This window comes from Myzus persicae, unplaced genomic scaffold, assembly GCF_001856785.1.
Source record: "Myzus persicae strain clone G006 unplaced genomic scaffold, MPER_G0061.0, whole genome shotgun sequence".
Lineage (NCBI taxonomy): Eukaryota > Metazoa > Arthropoda > Insecta > Hemiptera > Aphididae > Myzus > Myzus persicae.
The window spans coordinates 245,276-264,676 of NW_019103989.1; the positions used below are offsets into that span (position 1 = coordinate 245,276).

The 19,401-nt window shown below is 29.0% G+C and overlaps 1 protein-coding gene across 1 annotated transcript in view; it reads right to left on the reverse strand.

The window, feature by feature from the left end:
- Positions 1-17,788, reverse strand: part of LOC111037301 (rho GTPase-activating protein conundrum) — a 66,248-nt gene extending 48,460 nt beyond the window's left edge. Inside the window, exon 1 of the mRNA XM_022319807.1 lies at positions 17,493-17,788. The gene's annotated coding sequence lies outside the window, so the exon portion shown is untranslated. The remainder of the gene's footprint in view (positions 1-17,492) is intronic.
- Positions 17,789-19,401: the final 1,613 nt, after the last annotated feature.

Genomic DNA, 19,401 nt, shown 5'->3' on the forward strand with positions numbered 1-19,401 from the left:
GGGGGGGGGGGGAGAGGTAAAATCGATTGTATGAAATTAATTTCCAGTAGTGGACCAGTTAATGCGCCCACAATACAATTTTAGCATGCATTCAATAATATTTCGCTTATTTTATTTATCGCGTACAATATTGTACGGACTATTTGCGCTAATATTTTTACCAAAACGAATTCGATTTTATTATAACGTTGCAACAATATATTATAATATTTTGGCCAAGTAGAATTTAAGCATATAGATCATTTGAGTTTTTGGCACTGATTGCCTCACAGACAGGAAATACTTAAATTGACCATGAAACCCATAAACATATAGGATATAAATTACCATATAAAATGAAGAGCACGATTAGGCAACATGCAAGATGAGAACAAGTGGATAAAATATTAATGTCTACAATAACATGTTCTTTCTTTAAAACACACAGAAACTTGTGTTGGAAATTGAAATTATTACCTTTAGATATCTCACTTACGCACCAACTACATTTGGTAGTGCAGATGAATAAATATTTAAAGATTATTAGCTAAAGGTGTTATTTATATTTAAAATGACCTTTTGGTATTCAACCGCTTGACAATGGAGGAGTACGTACATAATTCGCAGTGATATCTGTGTATTAATGTGTTATGAATGAAATCAAGTTTAAATTGTCATGTCGCTATAGAAACTCGTGTATTATTATTTTCTCTATATTATTTATAATTTTTTATTTTAATATCCTAGTTTACGTATGTTGATATTTGTTTGCATATTCCACACATTTGCTCATTCATGTAGTTATTATGTGTATGTGTGGCAAGGATTTGTCACTGATAACCCGGCGGGTCACCCATCTGGGAATTAGTGGCACCAGCTGGTGCTGGTACTCAGAATGCGTTTTGTAACCGAAGCCAGACACCGGCTCTCCACACCGCGCCACAATGATATTATTATTGCTATGTTTTAATCGATTGGGATAAAATACCAAACCCGGCTTGCAACGTAGGGGTCAGTCGCGAATATTGGATATTCGATAGAATGATTATAATATTATACGTTTTGTTCAGACAATCATTATTGTGATTGTAATAACGATGTTGATGTTTTTATAAAGGTATTGCGTGCGCGCGTCATATCGGTAATGTTCTGCAGTAGGTATGAGAAGTGCAGTACCGTTGCCTCGTTTTGCGCACGGAAATCGCTCAATGTGTACTTGTATAGTAATAGTATTATAAGAGAATTCGTTTAATTTCACTTTTTTACGATTAATAATGTTGTTTGCCGGATTTACGAGAAACGACACGAAATTACGATAAACGGTAAAAAAATATTCGCTGCGCACTTCACGGACTCGTAAACCCAAAACCTTTGCCGATAGTGTTCGAAGTTTTTTCTTTCATATTTTTCAAGTCTATTATATTTTCATCCCACCGTCGCTGTGTCTCCGTCACTTGTTCTGCCAATTTCGCGTTAAAGACGAACTATAAATCTGTCGTGTTTGTTCCGGTGTGACGGTAAAACACGTGTTTTTTCGCATTTTTCCTTTATTGTTTTTACAGCCCGATCGTCGGCGTCTTACGAGTTACGACCGCGACGTGCTATATCGCCTATAATAACATGGCCGCGGGCCCGCAGATGATAATAATATTATATTATTATATTGTTGCGTGTGTATGATAATATGTTATATCGTAAAAAATCGTTTTTACTTTTGTTTCTTCACAATGTTTACCATAATCATCGCGTTTGTGCACCGTCGGGTATTTTCGCGTTCTGAAAACAGTAGCGTTGTAAACGACGATTGTTTAGCAATAATATCAAAACACCGTGTGAAATCGATATAAACTAGGAAAAAAAAAATACTCGATGATTTTGTTCATAAATGATAAATAGGATTAATCGTCGTTATCGATTAGCGGTTATCGGGCAATGACTATATAGTATTATTTTAACATAAATAGGAGGTAATACAATATTATTTTAATGTTTATAGAAACAAATATTTTCCTTAACGTTTTAAATAATTAAATTACGCTCAAATGAACAAACCGCAAGGTCGTATTGACGGTTTGGAAAGCGAAAATCTTGTTAAATCATAACTGGAAAAGAAAATTTAGATCACAATTGTTAAGTGGCAACCGACAAATTACGAAACATATATAATATTATGTTATTGATTAACGAATTCGATTGGAGTGTTTAAACACGTTGCACAAATTGCATAATATTAGGTAGACGTATAATGTCATGGTGATTGGCCATCTAGTCCTAGTTTTGAATCAATGAGCCTATATGTTTGATAATGACACAATTGAATAAATATTATTAAACCAAAATAATAAATACGAATCTATTCAAATGCATATTATACCTAACAATGTAAAATATTTAACAAAAATTGTATTAATAAATATTATAATACATAATGTATAATATAGGTGTAGGCTTATATAAATAATATTATATAAATATAATAAAAATATATACACAATTGTCTATGTACTTTTTTATTTACAGGTTATGCAAGCACATTTTTATAAAAGCAACAAACATTTCTTCGAAAATAATGTTATGAAATATTTACTTGGGTAGTATTCGGTATACTTTTTAAGGTATTTATTCCTTTGAAAAAATTCTATTAGTCAAATACTGTCCAAAAATATAACATGATAATAGAGTAAAGACGTACAGTTCTATGTTATGATATTTATGATTTCGTTGTGTTTATAGTGTTATATTACAGATATGTATTTGTTTTTTTAAATATTAAATGCATTTATTTTAATTTATTTAATTCATATTAAACATCAGTTATTGGTAAGGCTGTGGTAGCCCACAAAAAGGCAACATTCCTAATAAGAATGATTTTAAATGAGTATTTATATTATAATGTAATAATAATCCTTTTTAGATTATATAATATTAAAAAATTGCGATTAATTTAGAAGGAACATGTCAAAACATTTTATTTAAACAATAAGATAGGCATTTTTTTATTGTAATTTATTTTATAGTTACATAACATACATATTAAAGATTTTGTAATATTATGTGGACAATTTGTAATTACATTTAAAATATAAGTAATTATGAATTAAATTTGCACAAAGTTATATTAATATTGATGAGGAATTATATTTTTAGATTTCAATTAATCCATTGTTGGTTTATGAACAATCCATCTTGGGTAGTTATAATATCTGTATTGATTATCCACATATTTTAACAATTAAAGTATGTATAGCTTAATAACTAATAAGTGTATACAACAAAATTAAAAACCTAGCTTAATATATAATTAAACTAATAATTAATGACTAACAGTAACAATTATTGTACTAAATGTAGTATCAAAAAATGTATACCTATATAAAGAAAATATAGTCAAATTTATTTTCAACCATTGTACTACTACTAAATGTGTTAGTTAATAATTAAATAATGTATACCTATTTATATTTACATAATATATACTTAATACAAGAAACCAAAAAACTTCAGCCTACACGTATTTTAAAAGTACATTGAATATATCTCGATTAAAAACCTTGTAACCAATTCTTCGTCACGTATATAAAACAATTGAGTTCTCTAGCCGATTTCGTACTAAGTTATCACATGTGTAAGAAAAAATGCGGTCGTAATTAAATCAAACAGGTAATGTCAGAAAACCACATAAAAACACAAATAATAATATTAAGTTCACCGGACGTGCTCATGATTCTCCAGCCATTATGATAAGACATAGCGATAAGGAAAGTCCCAATACCATTTGAGATATAAAAGGAGTACCGATAATTTGAAAATATAAGTCAACATAAAAATATATAATACAACCATATTTCGCCACGGTATAGACCGCACGCTGCTCGCAGTCGCCGGTTGATCGTAATCGGCGGCGATACGAGAAGATAATAATAACGTAGCCGTTCATTCTAAATACTTTTATAAAGTAGGTAGGTCCTCTATCTTAGAATCTTACTCAAGTAAGATGGCTCAGTAACTCAGTTTGCTAATTGAAAACATTAATGGTTAGTATAAAACGGAACCTAGTTGAAGTTCTCATTAGTCGTTACACATGGACATAATATTATAATGGCCACATGACTGAGTGTAGGTAGGTACAAGCATATTGTGCCGCAATAAAATGACAAAGACAAAACACACTGATATTTCATAGATTTGATTGGTGTTGTTAATTTGACAAAAACATAAGACTATAATTCAACGATCTTGTGAAAATATAACATACGAATATAGTAGGTACTTACCTATGTATAACATAGAAACACGACGACTGCACACGTACTGACGTATTCAGGTACACTGATTAATGCATGTACATTGAACACATATATAGACGATATACCATCATACCAACCTACCATTATGATGGTATATATTATTAAGATGTGTATCCCATATATTGTACAGACCCAATTGACGCGTCACGAAAATTGTCAATAAATCTAAATGTGTAATCACTGGAAAATGTTTGGTTATCTATTTCGATTAAAAACTAGGTGCACGCGAGGTATTTTTTTACTTAAATTGTACATACAAAAACAAAACCTTATTACTCATGCGGCTGATGATGAGTAATATATCGCTCGTCACAAATGTATAGGACGAAGAGACCACTCCACCCTAATGTTTTTCGTGTTCACAAGGGTCATCACACACTCATAATGATAATATGCAGTATGAGAAAAAAACAAGATTGACGTCTTCGTCGGAATGTAAAAAACCGGCCTAGCAAACGTTTTAATCCTGTTAAAAAACCCCTTTCCATATAATATACCCACTCGAAAAATGAGACGTCGGGCAATGCTCATTGATGTGTTATAACACTGAAAACGAGTAGGTATACCCACATAAATATACAGACGATGGTCATTTGAACTGAGATCAAGCCGATATAATATCTTAACGCGTTCAGACGACATTAGATATTTTTCGTTTGAGCTACATACAACGAAACTATTATACCTTACAGTCACCGTTTCTGTATTATATTTTACTACATGTAGGTAGGCCGAACCACGAACACAGCTTGCTTTAAATCTATATACAAATACAATATAATATAATATATTGTTATAATGTTATATCTATATTTATTACATATATTATTATACACCTATACTATAATAATCATGACGTGTAGTATGTTTTTTTTTATCAGAATGATGGTTTTTTATACTTAAGAATAAAATAACAAAAATATTGTGTTACGCGATGATTTGGAAAAAAAAACAAAAAATCGCCTTAAAATGTGTAGGCGTTATGACGATGAATAGCGATCTATGTTGAATTAATTATCACACGTACATACATAACTGATCGAGTTCTTGCAGGTTACGTGATGTGTGACAACCGAAATTCGGCCACGGCGGTGAACAAAACCATTGTCCGCCGTCGTGATACTCTCATCGGATACGGTCACGTACCTATATGTACAACGCTGTCCGGCCCGTCATCCCCGAGGACTCCTATAGGTAAGACCAGTAAAACATTAGGCGGGAAGTGCAGTGTCCTACAGACCCAGACAACAGCTAGACGATTATTATTTCTAAGCGTTAAGTAATTTTCCGGATGATGGGTAAAATCGTATGATGTGAGTTGACTGTTGAGTGACTATCAAAATCAAGCAGGGAGTATGGTAAATCAATATAACGACATGTGTTTTCAATTTATTTCCTATGCCAAATTACTATACGCGTGACAAGCAAAGTCGTCTAGGAAAATTACGCTATTATAATGTACATAGGCACTTAAAAACTAGAAGTCAACCAGATTTTTAGCAAACTAAATAACAACCAATAGTATTCCTACCGATATAAAGGCCTATGCAAACGATTAAAATACCTACTATTAAACAGTTAATATTTCAAACTTTCTCACATAAGTAAATAAGTTACACATTATACCTGAGTAGGTACCTATACCTACACTGACACTGCGATTTGAATAATTATAATATGGACCGTCTTAAACATTTCACGTGAAACGATATAATAATATTTGTTTTGTCCTTAATTTGTTTATCACGTAAAGTAATTTAGACAGACCAAAAATGTACCTATATTATAATTTACAGGTATGATTATTTCTTAAATACAAAATTTCTCAAGACCTAAATGTGATAACGCAACAACCACATAAAGTGTACGCTTTACATTCGTAGTTTCAGAATGACTTCCAAGTAATTTAAATAATCAAAAAATCAATAATCAAAAATGTATTATAATTTATAACCGATTGAAAAAAAAAAAATGTAAACGTTGTTATAAGTATATTGAATTGATATCTTTTATCACGAAAAATTAAAAAATTATTTTGTAAATCTGTTACGTAGGTACATTAACAATTCTGGAAACATACCAATATTTTGAATAATAAATACCAGCGGGTTAGGGTCAAGACCACATCCAAACAGTCGTCAAACATGTTCAGGAAAACGATGGTTTTTTTTATATATGTAAAATAGACCGATGAGGTATAGTTCGACCTCTGGAATTTCGAATACTTTACTGAACAAATTAAACAGATTTATTTTTGAATAAAACATCTGAATAGCATATATATACGTAGCTTTACACCATAAAGAATAATTCTCTACTTTTTAATGTGAAAGTAATAATAATATAATCAATATCTTTGAGTGTTATATTATCGCAACGATAATAATGAGTTCATGAACAATATTATTACTTGCATTATGTAATTAAACTAACATCGAATAATAGTAGTTAATATTATTATATAATTGTGCATAAAAGTCGTGAAATATTATATATTTATGTAGTTAACATAATATTGATAATGCTATAACATGTCTATATGCAACAGTATACCTAGTTAAGAATACTTTGAAGTTGTAATCATAAATAATAATATATAATATAATCTATGAGTACTAATTCTCAAATACTTTTCAAACTAGGTTCAATAAAATAATTATTGTATGTATTAATCGATATATGTATACAGAGTGTTTCATCAAATATGTCAACCCCATTTTTTCTTTTAATAACAAATTTATTAAAATTATAATTTTTGCAATTTTTCAATAGCATCAAATACCATGTTTTCAGAAAAAATATCCACCATATAATTTACAGTTGAAAAGGGTAGTTCTCGTTCGAAAAACAGAAGTTTGCATCTTTACAGAACACTGTACTTAAGTAGTCCAAGCAATTTCAAGAATTTGAAAATATTATCTAAAGTATGCTTAAAAATGTTAAAAATCAGATTATGAATGACTCTATAATTGAGGGGAAAGGGGAGGGGGGTGATAACCCTCGGTAAATCACTCTGTATATAATAGTACAACACAAGCATACAACTGTCAAAATAGAACATTGTTAACGTAAGTAATTGAACTTGGAATACTTGCTTAAAATCGATCTGAAATATAATGATAAACTAATAATTGTATGCGATTGAATATTTTGTCATTTCTACATTATAAATAACATATTAGAGCAATCATTGTACGTTAAATTTTTATTTATAATAAATACATAATATAAAACTAACAAACAAAAAACAAAATCAAAGTATTCAACACAAATCAATATTCGAAAACAATGATTTGTATTTAAAACATAAATGAACATCATTGTACCATACTTATATATTACATACAGCATAAAACAAAAAATCACTTAAATTAAAATATTATTTAAAGTTTTGAACTGAATAACTAATTTATAAACAAAGGTACAGTACTTAATGAAACTTGACCCACGCCGTATACGTATATGTTAGTTCACTTTTATACGTCAAAATACGATGGAAAATGGACAACCATGAACTCATGATTTAATTGTTAAATAGATTGGCAATATGTGCGATCTGATGGTCTTTGTGTTCCTGTCATCGCACTTAGTACACGGTTTCCCTAGTACTTATTTTGAAAGGTGACGTGATACTTCGAATTCAAACAGATTTATACCTATCAATGTTTAAATAAATTCAATTTTACGATTAAAATAATAATTAAACACTTCATGAATATCCGTTAAGTATTAAGGCTAATGCGCAATCCAATTTGCAGGACAAAGCGAAACTCAATGGTGAATAATCGATTTAGAAAATAAAATATCTCCTGCTGAACCACTATAAACTAGACAAGCACCTAAATTGCGGTTAAATCGTTAGTTACCACTGTGACCACAATAATTTTGCTTCATTTTTCATGCTGCTCCCCAATCCTACTGTGGGTCGGACTTAACGAGTTAGTGTCATCAATCAAAATTTAAGAAATCAGATCACTGGATCAACCAATATTTTTCTTTATAATTTTAACTCGGTAATAACACAAAATATGTCACGTTACTGAAGAAAAAATAAAATTTCTTTAGATGAATTTTCTAAAAAAAAAACGAAAATGATGGATCATTTTTCGCACTGTATATTGCTATATCACATTATCACGTTGAAGTCAAAATACGCTTGTTGTGTGATACCTACCTAAATCGGTGTACCGTAACACGTCAAGTATCATGCATTATCTTTATTGGGAGTTTAAATATTTGCTAACGATTATATAAAGTTTTATGGTTAGTCATTGGCGACTACTGTGACTGAATTGGACAGGCGTTTTAATAGTTTACCTAAGTACTCTTATTCGAAGTTTGAAATTCGATAAAGAACGTGAGAAAAATGTTGTTGATCATCTGTCAACGATAATTGTATTATATGTAGACTATATACTATGATGGCTGTTGATAGCTGGATACTGTGATAAAATAGAACATTTAAGAGAAAAAAATAAAAATTTGATTTTATATTCAAATTACTTTTTAAACTGTAATGGAATAATATTTTAAATATGTATATTTATTTATTATTAAGAGAAATCACAATTAAAATTAATTACGAAAAAAACATACGAACTCGTGTCGTTAACTAAAATAAGTAATAAGTAAGAAATTATTTGTCCTATTTCATATCCATTTCAAATTGAAGAAAAATTATAAACAATTTGTACTTAATTATATATATTTTTAATTTGTTTTATATACATGTATTCATATCTAAATTTGGCTTGTATCATTCAAAATTATAATCACGTTCCAAGAGAATGCCTAAAGAACAATAACTGTACCCTCCACTCAGATGCCAGCTAATATAAAAATAAAAGATTGATCATTCAGCTAAAAAATGTGCGTGTGACACAATTGTATGATTAGAAGTTAAAGAACGCGGTGTGTATTGTCTACAAGTTCGTGCCCAGTGTTGCAAATGCATCTGGTCTCCCGTATCATACTCTGAAGCACAGTGAAAATACTAATTGCAATATAGTTAACAATATCAAATACGAGCTAGAGATAATTAAATTATAATTTCAAGTTTGAATTGAAGTATTATGCAATAAAGAGGAAAATGTTTTTTTAGGAGAATTTCAACAAATTTTGTAGTTTGATTCGGCTTGTTTAATATTCAAGAATAGACATTTCATACAAAATTAAGATACACAATTACAACATCACGGTAAATTAAAATTATTCAAAATTCATTTTGGGTATACATACTGCTGACAAAACAAAAAAATGATTTATTGTAAATAAAAAAGAAAGTTTAATCAAAATGTGGTAATTTGTATGATAACAAATAAGAAAAAATGCCTATATCAAAAATAAAAATAACTAGAAAAATATAACTTCCTTTGTTCTGTAAGTAATGATTTATTTGACCTTGAAATCATCTATTACTTCAATTTATGATCTATAATAATCACTTCAAGATCAGGCCCTCGGCATATTTGTATAAACTTCAGGGCCAAGTGTTAAGCAGTGAATGAAAAGTCTCTTTTATTTAATAATAAAAAACACACGTTAAAGAAAGACTACATATATATTTTAAAATTATAATAACTACAGTAAAATAAGATTGACTATCAGGGTTGACAAGACTACTACAAGACTTCAGATAGAAAGTGTTAGAAAATTAATATACTACTAGACATTATTTTATTATTTAAAAAAATAAAAACGTATCACATCTTTTAAATTAGAAGAAAAGAAATGTTATTTATAATTTTGATAGTTATAATTTCTTTAAATTTTATTAATTGTTTTGAAAATTTTATGTATCTACGATATTTGTTTTTAAAGTTACACCAAAAACCAAAATTGATTTTATCAAAAACCGGGTTCCCTTAAAAGTTCAGAAATCTAAAATTCTTAATAATCATTCGTCAAAAAACAAATTTATTTATTATTTGTGTATCTCAATGTTTTATACGGATTTTGCGAGTTTTCGCAAAGTTATTAAAATTTAAAATTTTCTAGAAAGTTAAACCAATTAACTCTCTTTTACTACCACATGTCGTATCTGAGTTAAATTTTTAACATGTATAGAGGTTATTCTAGTGGCTACATTATAACCATTTTTGTGTTTTTCTCAACGTCAAACACAAGACATAGTAAAATCTGCAATTTTTCGCATAGACTTGTCGGTTGTCCGCTTTAAAATAACGAAGTTGGTTATAGGCTTATAGCACAGCGAATAAGTGCATAACCCATAGTGTACAAGTCAGTAGTGTCATTACATCATCATTAGGATCTACAATGATGAAGATTAATCTGCTTTTGAAGATAGTTTAGACACTTTCGCTTACGATGAGATGGTGTATGGAAAATTCAAGCAGTGCACGAATAACGTTAGGTAACAACAGAGAATCAGGAAAACATTAAATTATTTGACACTGAGTGAATATAATTTAATTCGATGGCTTTTGTCTAAATTAAATTATTATCATAATAAAACGACATTAACATTAGATCATAGAGATTATTTTATAAAATCTATTGGTAAGAAAAAATGTTTCCGCAATTCTATGAATAAAATATTCTATATTCACAAGTATCACAACAATTTCTTTTTGACGTTTAAAAACACGGCATAAGTTAATTAACCTATAAATTCATTAGCTACTAACTAGGTATTTTATGTTAGTTATTTGAAACAAATGAATTCAAAAAAATCAATGTACCTACCCTTTTAATTATTTCTACTGATAAAAATCTAACGCAGAGATTAAGTTATCATATTGGAATATTGAATGCAATATTAATATTTAATAAAATAGAAAAAAATGTAGAAATTAAATTTCCTATAAATATTAAATTTTCTTAACTATTTATTAATGTCTATAAAAATAATCTAAAGATATATTTAAATATAATTAATAATAATAATATCATTCACATTCACATTAACGACCCAAATTCTCATTAGGGATTTATTTAAATATTTTGGATTGTAAGCACAAAACTAAGCAGATACTTAGGTACTACAAACTATGGTATCACAATAACATTCCTTGAAAATGTTTTAATTTGATTATATAACATTATACATTGGTAATATATATAGGTAGCCCAGCGTTTCTTAAACTGTGTTCTGTGGAATCTCCGAAGGTTCCGTGGAGATCACTTTAGAGTTCCGTAAAACTTGGGCTTTTTTTCAAAAATTTTAATTTTAACACATTATTTTAATTTTTATTGCTAATAATCCTTAGATAAATGACACATTAAAATTATTGAAACAAAGTAGTGGTTCTTGTCGAGCTGTAAAAACTTTTTGTTGAAAGCTAAATAAAAAAGTTGAAAAGCTAGAAAAAAATTTTGGGGTTCCACAATAAAAGTGGACACAAAAAGGGTTCCATGGATAAAAAATTTTTAAGAAACGCTGATGAGGCCAAATTTGTTATGTATAGGTACCAACATAAAATTCGAATAGAATTGGTGATTATATAAACTTAGGCCACAGTGATAATTTTAGTGTATTCAGTACGCTGAAAAACAATAAAGTTCTAAAATCAAAGTAAATCTAATTTGGTGATATAATGATGTGTTTAACAAGTCCACCATCTCCTTTTGAAGTAGTAAAAATTTGGACTAATTTTCGTCTATTTATAGGAATTTTATTACTTTTTTTAATGTTCATAAAAATATATAGTCAAAAAGCTTGAAAAGATGTAATACAAAATTACTCATAAGTTGTTTTTACAAAAAAATTTAAATTTTAAAAATAAAAATACACGATTTTGTTTTATAAACATTTCAAGTTTAAATGTTGACGAAATTGGTTTTGACAAAAATAATCCAACCTACAAATACACTAATAGAAAAATAAATTATTATAGCAATACACATACATGTATAATAAAATATCTTTAGAAATATAGCCTTATCGTCTCTGCTAAATTCGTATATATTGCAATGGTTTATAATTTAATTCAAATTTAACCCATTCATTACAGTGACCTACTCAATTACGACTTACGAGATACATTCGATAACTACCACACAGCAAAGCGACTTCTCCGGTTTTTTTTTTAAATCAAGAAACTATCATAACACATAAAATAATAATAAATTACAATATTTTACAATTTAATTTTTTAACTGGAAAATTGTCATATTATTACAACTATATATCCTACAAATTGACAATTTGTTTTTATAAAAAAAATTAATACGTTTCCGCGTTGCTCAGTTAATATATGTAGACATTCTCGACATTTAAAAAAGTTGTACGTTAAAAATTAAAAATACGCTCTTAAAGAAACAAACTTGAGTTATGTACTTATGTCAACAGACTTCTAACTACAGACAGCTTCATAATCGGGATTATTTCGCTAGTCATTGATGGGGTTTTCTGATCCAAATCTATATAAGTGAAACGAAAATAATACTGATGTAGTTAACATTTATGGAGTATTTGTCGAGATGATTATAACTGGTGATGTTTATACTCGACCTTTTTCAAGATTATTAATCTACTAGCTCATATTACACGTACTTATCTAAAATAATTATATCCAACCTTTTTCTTACCTGCTATTTTTAGTGCAGTTTACATGTTCTCGACTTTCGTATGATTCACGAATATTTTAATAAAGTTTTGAATTCAATAATGGATAGGTAACTATAATGATAGTTGTTCTATCGAGCACCTGTGCTCCAAAATATCACATATTAGAAAATATAACAATAATAAATGTAGTGATAATACTTAATCTACCTATCCATTTTACTATTCAAAATATTAATAAAATATTTGTAATTAATATAAAAATTAATATGTATTATGGAAAGTAAAAAACTATACAGACTCGCCCATAATTATTGCATGCTATATAGGTACCATCGTATATATGCTGTATGCTTAACCGTGGCTACACATATGTACTATGTAGGTACTCACCTCACGACTCACTGTTGTTAAATTATTGCTCGACTAGATCATTCAGATCTTATACGAAGTACAATATTTTGGGGTTAACATAATAAAATATTACTATTTTCACTAAATAATGTTTACCACTAAAATAAACTAGAAAACAAAATAATTATCACCAAACCAACAATTTTTTCCATTTTGACTTTAAATGATTATTATAATGTTATGAAATAAATAGAAATAATAAATGTAATTACGTTATTTCGTTTTTAACTATTAAAATTTCTAATCTTAAGTAAACAGTTTCACTTTAAGTGACAATTAGATAAGTCCTTGAAATTAATTTATTGACCACAGACACATACATTTGTCAACAAAACCATATCGGTTTCCTGAAGGATTGTATAATAGACAATAGTCAGAACATAACCTAAACAATTTAACATAATATAATAATGAACTAAAGAAGAGTCCTTCGCATAATTGTGAGAAATAAACGCTTTGATGTAACAAATCAAAAGAAATATTGAAGTTTTGTTAAACTAAGTTATAACCTTCGGAATAGTTCGGTATTGATACAAGTTAATTGTAAAGTAGGTACCTACGTAATGCATCAATAGACAATTATTGATTAATAAAAAAGAGGTTATTCATTTATTACTTATTTCCTTATCTAAAAAGTAAAAAATCAGGAAAAACATCGATAAAATGTTTCATGGAAAAGATCAAAAATGTTTTGCATTAATTCCTATTTGCTGTAATTGAAATAAAAGTATTTATACAATATTTGTTTTCAATCCACGAGAAAAGGTGAAATCAGTTCCATGTGACAAATTTCAGTAATAAAACTAAATTAAAATATAGATAATACTAAGGAAACTTTTTTTATCTACATCCGCCATTTAATTACCGTTCCGTGCAATTGAATTCGAATTTATACCGTTTTATTCTCTCTCTATCAGTGGAGTAATTTCAAGAAACCGTTCCGGGGGTGGATATTAGCAATACCTATACAAATCTTGATGTTTCATAACTTTATAGCTAAGTATAGGTATATTTAAATTATTCATATTCCATGTTGGTATTTATAGTATATAATAATTTAATATAGGTAATCGGTATATTATATTAGTACTCCAACAAAAGTCATAAACTCATAAACAATTATTTTGACTATGAATAAGAAAAGAAATATAGAAAAGATTGATAAATAGTAATATTATTGAACTTGGTTTAGTTAGTTTAGCAAAAACATTATTTTCAAATTTATTTATGTGATAATAAATAGTTAAATGATATCAATTAATATATTAAGTAGGTTATTAAAATAAAAGTATACAATTAATATAAATTATAAATTATAAAATAAACTACAATATAATATTTTAAGTTTCATAACGATGAATTCACAACAACAAATTTATTTTATACCTTTTTGTTCAAGACAATTACAATCATCACACCGTTATTTCTTGATTTTATATCGTTATGATTTCCTAGCTCAGAAGTTCCACATTTAAGGAAATTTCGAAAGTGATTGATGATTGTCAAGAATGAAGTAAATATGTATACCATAATGATAAAATTTCAAACTAAATTAAATTTAAAAGTATACATTTAAACGACTGAAGGGGAATATAAAAATAGTTATTAAAGTAAATATTCAAACAAATTTGTCCCAAACAATTTCAGCATTAATCGCCTAAGTTATTGTCAAATTTTAGAAGTGTAATAGCCAACAAGTAACATTCATGAAAACTGTAGTTGAAAATCGAGTTGAAAAGTATCATTTCTATTTCCGACCGGTTTCTTTAATAAGATAAATATTTCGCAGAAAAACAAATTATAATTTCATATACCTATCTAATTGAATAATACAAATTCAACGTATGTACTTTTTTATGTATAGCACTTTTTAATAATAATAAATACAATTATGGTAAAAGTACTACAATAACTGGTCATTAATGATTTTACAAATCCTTGACCCAGTTGAATGTGTAAGATACATATATGTGTGCATTGCGGATCAAACTCATCATCTCTTAACTCTATTGACTAGTTCTGGTTAATTAATTGTATAGAATTCCTCCATGTTACCACTTAATAGATAAGATACTCGAATAGGAAAAAAGAGAGAGAATGAAATTACGAACGATAGTCAGATAGTGTAAAGGAGGGGTCGAGATTTTAGCGGTTTGCATATGTATAACTTTAAGGTCAGCCAACAGGTTACAAGGTGAATTCCACTCTTATACGCATAACACATATTTAATGTACATATACATACATAATATTATAGTACCCACCTAATGATTATAATAATAATAACAACACCGGTTAGATTTCAGACCGGCAAAATATAGAACCGTGTGCACTGAATAAAATCGAATGACTGAACCAGAATGCACTAATGCAGACGTTTAAGTCTCTCGTCACCCACATAGAATTATATGGACAAATTATCTGTTAATTAAACTTAAATCAAACGAACGTCCATGACAATACAAAAATCCTAAGGTTTTATACTATATACTATACAAAACAATCGTATTAAAAATCTCGACAACCTTACACAGTTCGATATACATTAAGCACAAATACATTTTATTTAACAATAGTTACTAATATAAATGGACGATTTTCTCCCAAATTTGTCATTTGAATTTATTTCTATAATAATAAGCTCATAATTTAGCTCCGAATTCATGTGTAATTAAATTCTAAGAAGGCAGCAAATATTAGGTAGGTACCTAACATGAAATATATGCCTGTGATAGTAATGTTGTTTTACACAATTTCACGCTACGCACGTACTCAGTGGGTGTAAAAGTCTCAAATATTAAATCAAGACAATCATCTGTTGTTAACCTACTCTACTATGTATTATATTGTACAGTAAAAAAAATCAAAGAAAAAATAACATTCAGTGGGCGCTTAACATGTATATACAACCACATTTACAAAGAGATTACTCATTTTGATTCAAATATTCTATAATACTATATTTATTGGATTAGAACAAAACATGTTTCAAATACAAAAAAATTGTTAATTCACCCTCTTTGACCTCATATAAACAGTATACCACCACTTTAAAATTACAATTATAATCTCATACACAAAAATCATATTTAACTAAAATTTTAGAATAAATCTCGAAAATCCAGAAAAAAAAACATAACCACAAAAATTTAACTAGGTATATCAAATAATTTTTTTTTTCGTTTATTATAAAAGAATATTTACAATTTATGCTTCGAGGTGTAATAAGCAAATTAGACAACATTGTATACATAAAAATACAACAATGGAGCATGTGAGGAGAGGGGCCATCTAGTGATAGAACCCAACGTTGGATTAACTACTAAGTACTAATTTAACTAATTAGCCATACAAGTTCCTTTAATCTAACCGTCTTTTAAATACTTTCTTAAAAAGTTTTTATTGGAGTGAGTCTACCTACTTATTCAAGTAAGCCTATTCAGTATCCCTTCTACTAATTAAATAAGGTGTCTAAATAATTATTTTTACAAAAACTGTTTGATCAATCAAAGTTATTATTAAATATATAGGATGTCAGTAAAATTCTTACCTAATAGTAAAACATATTTTTGTAATTAATACCACTATCGTTTTCCGAGTTCAATAACTAAATGATAAACTTGAACGTATCATACACACAATTATTGAAAGTTTATAATGTGCAACGACTGTCAACATTCGTATAACTTCAATGTAAGCATATCGAATTACGTTCAATGCCTGTGCAGCAATTTCAAGGGTAATTATGTGTATATCATTCCTTAACGGGGACAGTGAGCTAATTAAAATGTATTTGTTTAAACGTTCCGCAAAATGTACTCGGAAATTGAATTAGTTTGAATGTCGGTGAAAAGTATTACGAATGTATGCTATTGCAGGTTCCTTTTAAAAGGATAAACTACTGTATAGGCCATATTGGTTAATACAATCCTGAAATAAATTGTTGATTTGTGCGGGGCGATATTCAAATCCATATGCAACACATTATTCTAAATTTAGGCTATAGGAAAACGTACTTAGAGCCTATAGATTTACGTACCGTGACATAGGCACATAGCAACGTTTTAAGAGTAGGTAACAATAATGATTTGACCCCAACTATGGACGTAATTGACAAATGTATTGTTTCGATGGTTAGGTCATGTATGATATTATGTACGTTTAAATTTATTTAAATACACACACGCACATATATATATATATATATATATATATATGTCGCTGATCTAGGTAGGTTTAAGTACTATATAGGTGCATGTACTCACTTGTCATACGGTGCGGGACGCAGCGAACCCGCTGGTCTTTCGACCAATCACTTTTTAAGCATTTGAATTCGAACACAGAATGGAAAAAATTCCAGTTTCAGAGCTTCCCGGTGGAAAATTAAAAAAAAACAAACGTTAATATCAGTACGATATAACGTAAAATAAAAAACGTTCACGATAGACAAACACAATCCGAAAACGAACTCTGGACGAACGGAACGCGCGCGCGACGACGACACAATCGATACGCGGACAACGACTACTCGATACGGAATGCGGCCACCGACTAAGCGGCAAGCGCGTAATGTAATGTGGTGTGTGGCATGTGTACCGCCGCCGCTCCGTCGCCACCGCCACCACCTCCGCCGCCGCCGCCGCCGTTCAACAGGTTAAGATATATTCAGGTTAAGATGGGCACAGCCCACGGGAGTTCGGGCGACGGGTCTGGACGAAATCCACGAGGAAAAAAAACAAAATCATATACAGGTACCTATAATACTACGATTTAGGAAGGTATAATATTATTATTATGAATATGCCTGTTTATACCTGTAGTATGGCTATACAATATAATATATAATATGATATAAAGGATACTTATTTATCATATAAATACGCCGCTGCAAGTGAAAAACGAGTTTGGGGGAAAAAATATTAAACGAAAGAGAGAAAACTGTAAGACACAATAGCAAAACAGCCCCTACATCACGTGACGATAATAACAAAATAGTGTGTATAAGCCCGAGGGTCGTTTTCGTTGAATTGAAGCAACTATAATATACAGGGTGATTTTTGAAGCATCCTCGCCCCCATTTTCTCCCTAATAGTGCGTGTACTCAAACTATGATTTTTAGAATTTTTAAGTATACCTATAAATATAATATTTTCAAATTTCCGATATTTTTTTAATACTTAAGAATCGTCCTGTAGCGATACTTCTAATTTTGAATAGAAAACTCCCCTTTTTACTGTAAATTATTTAGTGGACTATTTTCTTAAAAAGTTTGATGTATCTGAATCAAAATTCTAATGAGGAGTTTCTGAGTTAGTAACATTTTTATACTAAGAATAATAATCCTTAAAAAAGGTTTTATAAAAATATAAACTATATGTAATATTAGATGTATTTATTATACTTGATCATTTTTAGAAAATTATTTATATCAATAGATCAATAGTAATTATAAATTACTAACTTTTTCAAATCGTCTAAGCCCCTATATCTCTGCTTAACCCTCATTATCATAGATACATTATTCTTACTGATTCCTTAATACATTAAGTTAAATAACTCAAAAACTACTCACTTGAATTTTGATTTATCTAAATAAAAAAGGGAGTTCGTATTAAATTTTGAAAAACAGAAGTTCGTATTGTTACAGGATCGTTCTTACAAATGGTACAAAAAAATCTCAAAGATTCGAAAATATGGTTTTCAAGTGTATTTAAAAATTACAAAAATCAGAATTTGAACACATGCATAATTAAAGTATAAAAACAGGGTGAGCATGTTTGAAAAATCACCCTGTATAATATAATACGTCTACATAGCAATAACAACCAGCTGTTCGTACAGGACTTGCATATATATATATATACACACACGTGTATATTATTATAATAGTATATACCTATTGCTGTGTGCAATATACACTTACATAGCTAGTTATATTGCCGATGGAGGGGAAGGGGGTAGTTATAATTGACGTACACATAAAACAAGTATATAGTTATAATATGTCGGACTATTGCGTGCTACCTACTGCAGATGAAGTATATTTTTTATTTCATAGGTACCCATCATTATTAGTTATTACCCATTGGGTTCGATATATATCATTATAATTTACGTAGAACAATAGTTTGTGGCAGGGTGGTAAGTGACAATGCATTTGGCCAATAACCCGGA